Raw genomic sequence first — 12,063 nt, 5'->3', positions numbered from 1 at the left:
TAATACAAACAAAGAATATTTGTGTAAAGAAATAGCAAAAAAAAAAAAAAAAAAAAAAAAAAAGTAATATTTTTGACCTGTAAAAAGAGATGAAATTGAATTACTTTGATGTCCAAATGAATTATACTAAGATACTTTGAGCTTTACCCTATGCACAAATTCCTGTTGATTTAGCCGATATTCTGTAGAAAGAAACTTAATTTTTCCCACTATGTGTGAAATAATATGTTCTTTCAGTGATATCATGCCATGAATATTTGGAAAGTGCTTACATATACCCAAAAAATCAAAACATTTTATTAACTTTTGTTGTCATTTAATGATAACAAAATATCATATTATTTATTTTAATATGACTATGCCAGAATTTCTGACCCAAATACTAAATGACAAATACTGAAATTGGTAAACTTGCAGCCAAAAAAAAAAAAATCCAATATTTTCCTATATTTTCCTCTTTGCTTTCTGTGTTCTAACAACATCTACATCCATATGTATTAAAGAAGCTTTCCAAATACATATGAAATGGAATAGATACAATCTATTCAGCTATTCTGGGTTATGTATCATATATCAATAAAAATGACTGCACAAGGAGAATTTTAAATGGAAATAGATACAGTATTTTAGAAAGTAGTTTGCAGTTTGTGAGAGAGCTTATTTCTGCTTACTGCTGATTAGATACTGCTGGATCTCAAAATACAATAGGAAGATAATCTTTTAAATCTTTGTGATCATACTCCATGCTGGCTGGAGTCAAATCAGTAATATGTTCATTCTTATTGTTACTTTAACTGAGACATCACATTTTCATAGAAATGCAGGGAGCAAAAATAAAAAGACTGAGAAACCCTTTCTTAATACGTTGATTTCAGTAAAACATTCCTTTATTAAGACATGCAATAGCAGCCATTATCTCAAGCAAATGTTTAAAAATACATTTCAATAAATTCAGTGTAGAAGGATATAACCCTACACAACAGAAGTCACACCTTTGACTGACTTATAATTTGAATTTTTAGGTGTTTAGAAACTTTATTTAGAGCAAGTAATGAATAGTTTTATCCAGATCACCTTTACAAAGTTGGCAAAATGAAAAATTTGCTAAAACATGTTCCTGCTTGCTTTTCCTCTCTGGTTGTTTGTATTTCTATAGGAACAAAGAGAGGGACAAATAATTAGCATTTTCATTTGTTCTGCTTTCATTTATTGCATTTTTATTATAATTTTCCATTGGGAATTCCATCAGATCTATTATTATGCATATGTTTTCAGAAAGAGTGTAATATACGTCACATATATAAATTTTATTTGTATTTGAAGTCAATAGAAAGCCACTTGAGTATTTCTTATCTTTTTTATTTTTTCTTTTTTCATTTTAAAAAGCATAGTACAGATCACATCAGAATGAGCAGGTTTGAAAGCTAACAGATTTATAAAGATAAGGGGGAAATGTGAGATAATAAATAAAAATATATATTTTTTTTATATTGTTCTGAAAAATAGTCAAGATTTGGATTACAGATATGAAAGAAAGCAAAACCAATAAAAATTAGCACATTGTCTTGAAGATCAAAACGAAGTCTCTTCTATTTTCATTTGATATAGTTAAATGACAAACTAAAACTTAAAAAAAATATATTTAAAGTTCTGTATAGTGGGCTTAACAAATGGGCTATAAAATCAATTTAAAATATTGTTAGATAGGAGGAACAAAGATATAAAAGATATGTAGAAGTCAAGATCTTAATGTCAGCCAAATGTTGACAGTTCATCCTTCATCTTAGGCTTCAAAGCTCCTGTCTTATGAAGGAGGGAAAAGAGGAAATTGAAAAGCACTTAGGAAACTAGAAATGTAACACAGAATTATGTAGTTCTTCTAAACTTCAAGACGTTATTCACTAAATGAAAAAAACATGCTTCAAGGCAGGTTTATCATTAAACCTTATTGTGATATGCATGAACTACATTTAAGTAATAGTGGCCACTTGAATGGTGTTTTCTTTAAACATTTAGAACTCATCAACTTATGAATAGTTTTATTGTTCTGCTGTGAAAAGTCACTTTGCTTTTTAGTTTGTTTTGATTTTTGTACTTAAAGGATCAACTTCAAGAAGTTTATATTCTCAAATTTTAAGTAAATAAAATGAGATAAAGCAATTTGTGTACTGGTAGCCTATCGGAGGTCTTGAATGCATCATAAAATGATACTAAAAAACTATTAATGTTGTTAGCAGAGGATTTTTAAATTTTCCTGCAAAATGAACTTAAATAATCGTTTTTCTTTACACACAGGTGCTTAGATCACCTTAGTATTTTGTCTTCTAGTGTGAAAGTCACATGGATGACAGGTTTTATACAAAATTTTTCAAAACTATAACACTCAGCAGAGGCCTCTCTCCCACTACCCTGTACACTTTCTGGAACTTAGAGGAACTTCTTCATAAGCACCCTTATAATTTCTAGCTTTACTATAATAATTGAGCAAGACTGGACCCTGAACCTTTAGATTTGATAAAGAAGATGAATAGATCAATAGAAACTTTAGTGGGCTATTGTTTTTACCTGTTGTTAAGTTTCATTTGCTGTATTGAGCTGTATTATATTATATATATTATATGTATCTCATATATATAATATAAACACATATATATAATATAAACACATATTATATATGTGTTTCTATGTTAACACAGATGCTTTTTTTCCCATATACAGGAAATGTAAAGCAACACTCTATTACCTTAAAAATTAAGCAAATACACCTTTTTGATCTATATGTATATGGAATCATTGCTTAGTATTATAGAGACAGACCAGAGGACAAGAATGTAAATATATGTAAATATTTACTCATTTTCTTTATTTGCTTAATATATCACCATCACCAGAAAATTCTGTATTATATGCTCAGCAGGTTTTTTCTTTCCTTCTTGAAAGCAACCTTTCAAAGTACTGTGTGCACACAGTACAAACCAAAGTAAATGTTACAACTCACTTGTTTTCTTCATCTCTGATACATTACAGGGAATCTATCTACACTTGTAGTTGAATACTATTTAAAAAATCTGTGTTGTATTTCACCATTTGTGAAGGCTTTTCAGAGTATTTTAAAAGAATGTAAATTCAACAGTCTAGTTGTTCATCACTTCACTGAAGAGTCTGTTCATTGCCAAGAGAGTGATAAAGCAGCATTTTTTAAGAGCTATGGAACAGAAATGGACACAGTTCTTGGCCACTTGGTTTCCTCATTGGTCTGCATGATCTCTGTCACAAGCAAGTCTAGTTTTGTCTTTGATTTCAATATTTAATCTGTTTTTGTTGTTGTTGTTGTTTGTTTGTTTGTTTAGTATTCTGTGGAGTCTCTATGACAGTAAGCTGGGATAAAGTGAGTTTTTAAAAGCAAAATAGGTGGATCTCATTCTGTTATTGTATAGCTAGATAGTCTCTTTCATGCAGGCCTGAATCATTTTGAGTGATTACTAAGATTATTAATAATGCTGTTTTTCTAATAATTATTAATCTTCTTCCTCTGTTGAAGACCCCAATTTATTGAGTTCACACGTCTGACTGCTTTTCCTTTGTACAAGAAAGTAAGATTTATATATTCTACTATTGTAAAACTGTTTATGGTGGACTTGTGTTAGCTCCCTGGAGATAAAGGTCTACTGCTGGTGCTCTATCGAAGACTCTGATAGGTGTCACTTGTGTTGCATGAAAAGCAAAATTTGTATGAAGAGATATGGGTTAGAATTTTCTAAAACATCTGTATAGTATATCTGTAAAGTAGTGTACAGTTTCATCTAAATTGTCCGATCTCTCAATATCAGCCTTTGCAAATTCCATATATACTGAATAAAAAGAAGACACTAAGAAGGCTGCATAAGACAGATGGTCATTTTGGATGATCATCATGACTGGATGTGCAGAATTAAAATCACTCCATCTGAGGCCTTAAGAACAATTAGACTGGTAATGTTGTGGTATTCCTCAAATTGTGAGGGAAAGCTTAACACTTTCCTCAGCAAACTCTGGTGTACTGGGAGAAACCTCAGAAGCAAGCAAGCCACTGAAAGTGTGGTTCCAATTGTCCATATCTGGAAGTCTCCTATGAGCTCTCATAAAAGGCTATTACTTATATAGAGGAGGCATTGTTAGCTGAAAAATAGAATTTTCAGATAATTCTAGTTTTGAATACTTCTTAGGTTTTCTCTTTCCTCAGTGCTGTCTTCATCACAACTCCATTTTACTTTTCATATGTAGATAATAGTATACTGAAAGCAACATTTAGACATGTAACTACTCTGTGTCTTTGTGCCTTGTTTTTCATCTCAAATTCTTATTTCTTTATCATAAAAGTCCATTTCATAATAGATTTATAGGAATTACTGCAATTTTCCTGTGCCAAAATTTGAAGAAAAGAAAATGGTATCATAAGTTACAAACGTAATGGAAATTCTGTCACCTGCAGATATGGGCATTAGGTTGATGTTATAAGTAATGAAACTATCCTTGAAATAATAAGCTAAAAAGCAGCAACTGGTTGTTAAAATTGACTTAATATCAAATCAGCTGTCACTGGTATACCTGTGGAAGTAGGAGGATTTATTGATTATTACTAATGCATTCAAAGACACAGTGATCTTGGTTTTGAATAAGCTATATTTAATGAAAAGGCCTAAAAAAGTTCTCTCATAGAAAGTGACATTACTTTGAAAGTATCTTTTTCTCTCATTTAGAGAGAAAAAGATTTTTATTTTAATTTATAAAATTGGTGATCTATAGCACATAATCCAAGAAAGAAGTACTCTCATTCTGACTCTGATAGAACTAGCCATGCACTGAAAACTATTTCAAGATTCTGGGGTTTCCTATAAAATTAAACTACTAACTGAGATTTATCACCATGCTAAGGTGAAACAGCAGAATAGAATCATCAGTGCAATTGATAATATGACCATTAGAGGGAAGATACAATAATGTATATATATATATATATATATATTTTTTTTTTTTTTCTTTTTTAATCTGTTTTTCGACTTCAGCATTACAACTTCCAGAAGAGTCCATACCTCTGTCAACTGCCTTGTGGGCTATCAGCAGAGTTTTTAACATGTCCAATAGGCTGGGATCCAAAACAGTATTGTTCTGTGGGCTTGGAAATTCACTGCTGAACATTATTGACAATAGCAGAATTTACTATGGTATTACGTACTATGATGAATGCACTTGGTGGATGACAGGTCAGTCATGAGCCAGCAGTGTGCCCTGCTGGCCAAAAAGGCACTCCCTATCTACTCTGCCCTGGTCAGGCCTCACCTGTAGTACTGTGCCCAGATCTGGGCTCCGTACTACAAAAAAGACAGGGATCTCCTGGAAAGAGTCCAGCGGAAGGCCACAAAGATAATATGGGACCTGGAGCATCTCCCCTATGAGGAAAGGCTGAGAAACCTGGGTCTGTTCAGCCTGGAGAAAAGAAGACTGAGAGGGGATCTTATTAATATTTACAAATATCTTAAGTGTGGGAGACAGAGGGATTTGGCCAACCTCTTTTCAGGGGTTTGCAGGGACAGGACAAGGGGAAATGGTCACAAAATGGAGCACAGGAAGTTCTGCACCAACATGTGAAAGAACTTCTACATGGTGAGAGTGACAGAGCACTGGAACAGGCTGCCCAGGGAGGTTGTGGAGTCTCCTGGAGATATTTAAGGCCCATCTGGACACCTACCTGGACAACCTGCTTTAGGGAACCTGCTTTGGCAGGGGGTTGGACCCAATGATCTTTTGAGGTCCCTTCCAATCCCTACAAATCTGTGATTCCATGATTCTGTGATGTTCTCTAGATAGGTAGTTCTTAAATTGTTGCAGAACTGAAAGGTAAGAAGTAGGCTAAGGTAAGCAACATGCTAAAATGTTGCAGTGTTCAGGTTAAAAATCAAAGCTACATACAATTTTTAAAAGGAAACAAAACAGATCAACAACAACAAACAATTTTTTTATTTTTTTTTTTAATGAAATAATGTATTATACTCTTGTGGAATAGGACAGAAGAAATATTTTCAATATTTCACATTACACTGTCAAAGTCCCTAAAAGGTGTCTCTCTGTAGCTGACTGTGGTTACAGTATCACCTACTCTGTAGAAATTTCCCCTGGCATGATGTAATTCTTCAGGGACACAGAACTGAAGAAATAAAATCTGTCTGTGTTTCCTCTTTGTTTTCACTCTGAATAGCATTTTGGTAGCTGAAAATGATGGGAAAATAGTAGAATGAATCCTTTCATTTAATGGTTGCTCTTGTGCCTGCAACATGGTGCAGAGCCCCCAAGCTGACTTTAAGAGTGAGGTTTATTAGAGGCTACACAACAAGCTTATTTATAATTTGCACAAAGTTTAAAGATACGTTTGGTTATCCAATTTTATGCAAAAATGTGTTTTTACACAAAGAAACTGTATGCCATGCAGTCTACCATGAAATACTTATTTTAGATTAATGTTTGCCTTGAGATTCATGCTTTGTGCTGATGCTTTTGATTATGTTGGTGTAAAATGTTTCTTGCTTTATCAGACAAATTAATCAGATGATGAGTTATCAGAACTTGTATAGCACTCTTGAGAATGTGCATCAAAGAAGCATACTGACAGCTTTTTATTTTACAGTCATATTGTCAATACAGTATGTGTTCCAAAATGTAGGACAGGTCCTATGAATCTGTATTGACTTACAATAGCAAAGAATCTGAAGAACATTGATGCCACGTGAGTGTACATCAGTAAAGACTTATCAATTCTGTTCTTAAATAGTGCCAGTTCATGTATTAAAGCTAGCTTATATGTTAAGAGATTTTCTCTGCTGACACTCTGCTGAGTCATATGACCCTGGAGAAAAACAGCTGGTTGATTTTCCCAATTTTTTTTAATTTTTTTTTTTTTTCTGCAACAGCTGAATTGCTGACCTGTATTTTTGCAGGTGGGAAATTCTGAATGAGAGCATGTCTGTAAATAGAATATAACATATTTTCTTGTCTGTCTTATATAAATTTATTTCTCCAAGCTAAACAACCTCCCTTCCATGAGCACATACAAACATGCACCTGATTTATCTCCGTATCTAATCATATGTAAAAGACATTGCTGGTTCCCATAGCAACTATGGTTCAGTATATTCATTGACCTTTTTCTTGACTTATTATTCAGCATAAAAAATTGTTGTCATATCAATAAGAATTCTAATATATATAGATCCTAATGCTTTTCCTCTGTCCAATCTAAGACATACTACTTTTCAGAGGTTCAGTCCATCACTAGAAAACGTAATTTAAATGTAAGAAGTATAAGGGCTGCTCTTGAGTGTTATTTACGTATGCTGCACCTATTATTTGAACACACAGCGAGGATTTTTTTTCCATCTATTTTGACAGGCTCAGCTCTTCAGTGAATTTATTTTATCTCTAATGTTAGAAGCTGATTCCACTGGCACTTCAGGCACAAATTTAAAACACAAAACACAAAAGAGCCAGTATGTCTATTCTTGTCTTGGAGAGATAAAATTTAATGTAGAGAAAGGAAAGAGCTACAAATATTCTGCTTGACATTTTAAAATTTTTAATGGAAAAGGAGCCAATAATGCTGCAATACTTCCCTGTATCACTGTGTAGGGGCTGAGCTTTAACTTCTAAACATATTTGCCTTTCATTTGTCTTGATTCTACTATTTGTAGAGCAAAGGTGGGCCTCTTTGTTTTCTTGGCTTAATCCAGTTTAAATATTAAAACCCTAAATGTTTTCATTACTATAGTATGTGACTGTTACTGTTGGTTTTTTTTTTTGCTCTTTTTTAATATGTATACATATATATATACACACACTCATATATTCTGTATACACATACATACATCTATTCTGTATTTACATATACAGGAGTAATTTTATACAGCTTTTCTGTTCCTATCAATAAACTATTGGTAACTTAAACATATTAAAAGTCAGATGCAATCATGAATAAAACAGGAAAATATGTCAAGGTTTATATTTTAAAAGTGCTGAAAATTGAACAATATTTTAAACAAACAAACAAAAAAACATTTCTAGCTTTTTATATAAGACAAGTCATTCTGTGAGTTTAAAAAACAGTTCAGACATAATGAAACACCAGGAACACAGAACTCAAAGTGTCATTATTGTCTGAAATGCAGGCAATGAGGGAGTTTTCCATCTTTTTTCTGTTCCTGCAATTTTAGTAGTCTCTTTCATAACTCTATAGACAGTTGATCCAAATTTTGTTTCTCTGTCTATATTATTTAAAGAAATTACTAATTTACTGCTGAAATTCACAAAATGATGCTCACATAAAATCATTTCAGAAGCTTATAGATTTGATTTTGGGGAGATTTTTATATTAAGCTTTCATGCTGTAAAGTTGAGGTGAAAATCTTGTCTGAGACTTTAATAATCGTAATCATAATGTTAAAAGTAGGTTAACTGATGTTCAATTCATTCAGAAACTTTATGGATATGAATGATGCAATAAGCATAAAGACATGTAAGCACATAGTAATCAATTGTGTTTTCTGTTTAATGAAATTTGAAGCTTTCTAAGGAAAGAAGGATCTCACAGTGTTTCAGGCAACCTTCTCAAAAGATATTTCAATGGCTCTACTAATAATCACTGCAACAAAATCACTAAAATCAAAATAATGCATGTTTATATGTTTAATTAATTAACAGACTCACAGAATGAGGAAAAGAAAAATGGATAGGAGACTAACTGTAAAATTCAGAAAGTGTTCTGTATCTTTGCACAGCACTCTCTGTTTAGTGGTCATCTCCTACAGGAAATAATAATCAGCCACTCAAGTTTCCTGCACTGTCTGGGCAGTTTACAGATTTACTAGAATTCCGGGGAGACTGAGATAATGTTTATTCTGATTGTGTCCTTAGCAGGGTTACCTCCTAGGATCTCTGACCCAATAAATCTGTTCTCCTCAGTATTCAGTTGCTGTCTGCCTTTGAGCACCAGTCTTCTCTCCATCTTGCACGCATTACTGACTGCAGTTTTATCAGTCCAAGTCTCTGCACCTGCTGTTCTGATTGGTTTGATTACCAGCTATCTCATATCTCAGCCTGCTTGGTAGAATTTATTATGTGAGTACATGCCTGAAACATTTCCAGATTTTTATCTAATATTGTATTTGCATCAGTTGTCAGGAGTACAAAAGGTATGCTAAGTGAATTTTTTTTTTTAAATTAGACTACTCACTCTTATGCACAGTAGTAGATAAAAAATTATAACACTGTTGCCATGAAAATGTAAGTTATGTAAAGCTTTTCCATTTGAACAAAAAGCATTTTTTATTTTAAACACTTCCTTCCTTCACATATTTTTGTTTGAAGTAAGCACTTTTCTATAATTATTTTTTACCTTATGGTAGAAAATGTTTATTCTTGAGTTCTAACCATAATTGCCCATGTTCCAACTTGTGTCTTTTGCCTGTCAGTTTGTTACCATACACCTCTGATAGGGAACCTGGCTATGGGTGTTACTGAAGAATTAGGGCTCCATTCTTCCTCAGTAGTCTGCTAACAACCTTTTAATTTGATGTGTCAGTAAGGTGTTGAAGAGATCCACAGTATCAAAAACTGTGAGACACAAATTTATTAATAATGTTTTCTTTTCAAAATTTCTTGAGTATTTCTTGTGTCTTAGAATTTTATTCATGTCTGGCAGTCACAAGAAAGAAATTTAAGGTGTGTAATCCTTAATGGAGAAAGAGAGAATACAAATATATAAATAAATAAATAAATAAATAAATAAATAAATAAATAAATAAATAAATATGAAACCTTGTCCAGCTGCTGAGTATATCATGAAAGGAGGCAATCCTTCCTCTCTGCTCAACACCAGTGAGGCAATATGTATTGTGTTCATTTCTGGGCTTTTCAATGCAAGGAAGATACGGACTTACTGTATATGGAATGAATCTAGCACAGAGTCACTTATGGTTATTAAAGGACTCTTAGGAGGAAAGAATGGGAAACATGGGACTCGAGCTTGGAACAGTGAAGATTCAGGGTGATCTTTCATATATATAAATACCTTATTGAAAGTATTAAAAGGAGGAAGCCAGGCTCTTTTCAGTGCCCCTGACAGAACAAAAGGCAAACAGTACAAATTAAAACCCATGAAATTCCATCTGAATGCAAGAAAATATATATATATATATGTGTGTGTGTGTTTTGTTTTGTTTTGTTTTGTTTTGTTTTGTTTTCTGTGCCAGTGACAAATCGAAGCACAGGTTGCTCAGAGAGACTGTGGAGTCTCCATCTACAGAGTTATTCAAAACCTGAGTGGACACAGTTCTGGGTAACCTGCTGTGGCTCACCCTACTTGAGCAAGGACTTGAACTAGATGATCTCAAGAGGTCTTTTCCAGCTTCAATGATTCTGTGATTCTTTTTCTAGGTCATCAGGCTGTACTTTGTTGTTAACCTGGTATGTTTCTCACCAGGTAAATATTACAATATCATTTAAGAAAGAGGGAAGGAAGGAAGGAAGGAAGGAAGGAAGGAAGGAAGGAAGGAAGGAAGGAAGGAAGGAAGGAAGGGAGGGAGGGAGGGAGGGAGGGAGGGAGGGAGGGAGGGAGGAAGGAAGGAAGGAAGGAAGGAAGGAAGGAAGGAAGGAAGGAAGGAAGGAAGGAAGGAAGGAAGGAAGGAAGGAAGGAAGGAAGGAAGGAAGGAACGGAGGGAGGGAGGGAGGGAGGGAGGGAGGGTGGGAGGGAGAGAGGAGATGAGGGAAGAGAGAGAGAGTTTCCAAAACAGAGGAAAGGATCCATTAACTATAGGACCTAGTCTAGTTATCTTCAGATATTTTATTCTTTATTCTGTTGTGTGGCCTAGAAGCATCACATTGAGTTTGCTTGCATTATATCCCTTGAGAAATACCATATTACTTCCCCAAACAAGATTATTGTTGGTTGCAGGGGTAACAGAGGAAGTCAGAGAGCAGTTTTTCTCTTGGCTAAACACATACAGAAGCATGTATACAGAATCGATGCGGCATTTTTGAAAGACATCTTTACACGCCTACTATCCCAGCTTTGTTTCTTATCTATAGCTATAACCACAGGGTAGGAGAGTGAGCCTCTGATATTTTTAAGGTAATATATTCAGGCATCCTGAAGTTCTACAAACATTCAAGATCACCTTGAGTCTGGTACAACAAATAACTTGTTAGAATAACTGGAATCTCATACTTAAGACTGTATGTGTTGTACAAGCAATATAGCAGACTGAATGCCAACATTTTCCATAAATGAAATATATTTCCCCCCTGGGGTTAGACCACCATTTACTTTAATTTAATCAATTTAATTAAATGGAAATAGTGGCACAATCCCTCAGGGAGTGTGTGCTTCACTTATGAGGTATTTCATCAAAACTATTTGAGCATTTTTTCTCTCAATAGATGTGAAGAGCATATTTATAGAACTGCCAGAGTTAGTGTGATTTCCCAGTTATGTCAAAAATGGCAGCTTTTATTGTACAGAAAAAGGATAAAATAACACAGAAAATATATTTGCATATAAAGTTATCTTATTATTGTATGTCATAATATTACACTGATTTGTAAGTTCATGAAAGCTACATGATATTAGTTAGCATGCCTAAATGACAAAGTAAGTATTACCTGAAATGGTTCTCCATATACTTCATTTAAATTATTATAAAAGAGAGGATACATTTCTAAAATTTTAGAGAAATTTAGTAATTCATAATTTAAAAAAATATTATACAATCTGGCTGTTATTTTCTATGAGGATGCAAAATTCTAAAAAATACTTTGGTGTACGTGGTGTACATGGGTATGTTGGTAAAGTATACGTTTCCTATAGGATCACTTTTTTGTTTTAACATTTATACACACTAACGACAACAACAACAATAAAGATTTAAAAATGAAAAAAAAAAAAAAAAGAAAAATAGTAAATATGGAAATATTTTTAAACAATTACACACTAATGATTTGGAATTTTCAGGTGAAAATCACATTTTCAGGTAATTTACA

Source organism: Anas platyrhynchos, chromosome 1, assembly GCF_047663525.1.
Source record: "Anas platyrhynchos isolate ZD024472 breed Pekin duck chromosome 1, IASCAAS_PekinDuck_T2T, whole genome shotgun sequence".
Lineage (NCBI taxonomy): Eukaryota > Metazoa > Chordata > Aves > Anseriformes > Anatidae > Anas > Anas platyrhynchos.
The sequence above is the reverse complement of the archived record's forward strand: the minus strand, read 5'-3'. Positions refer to the sequence as shown.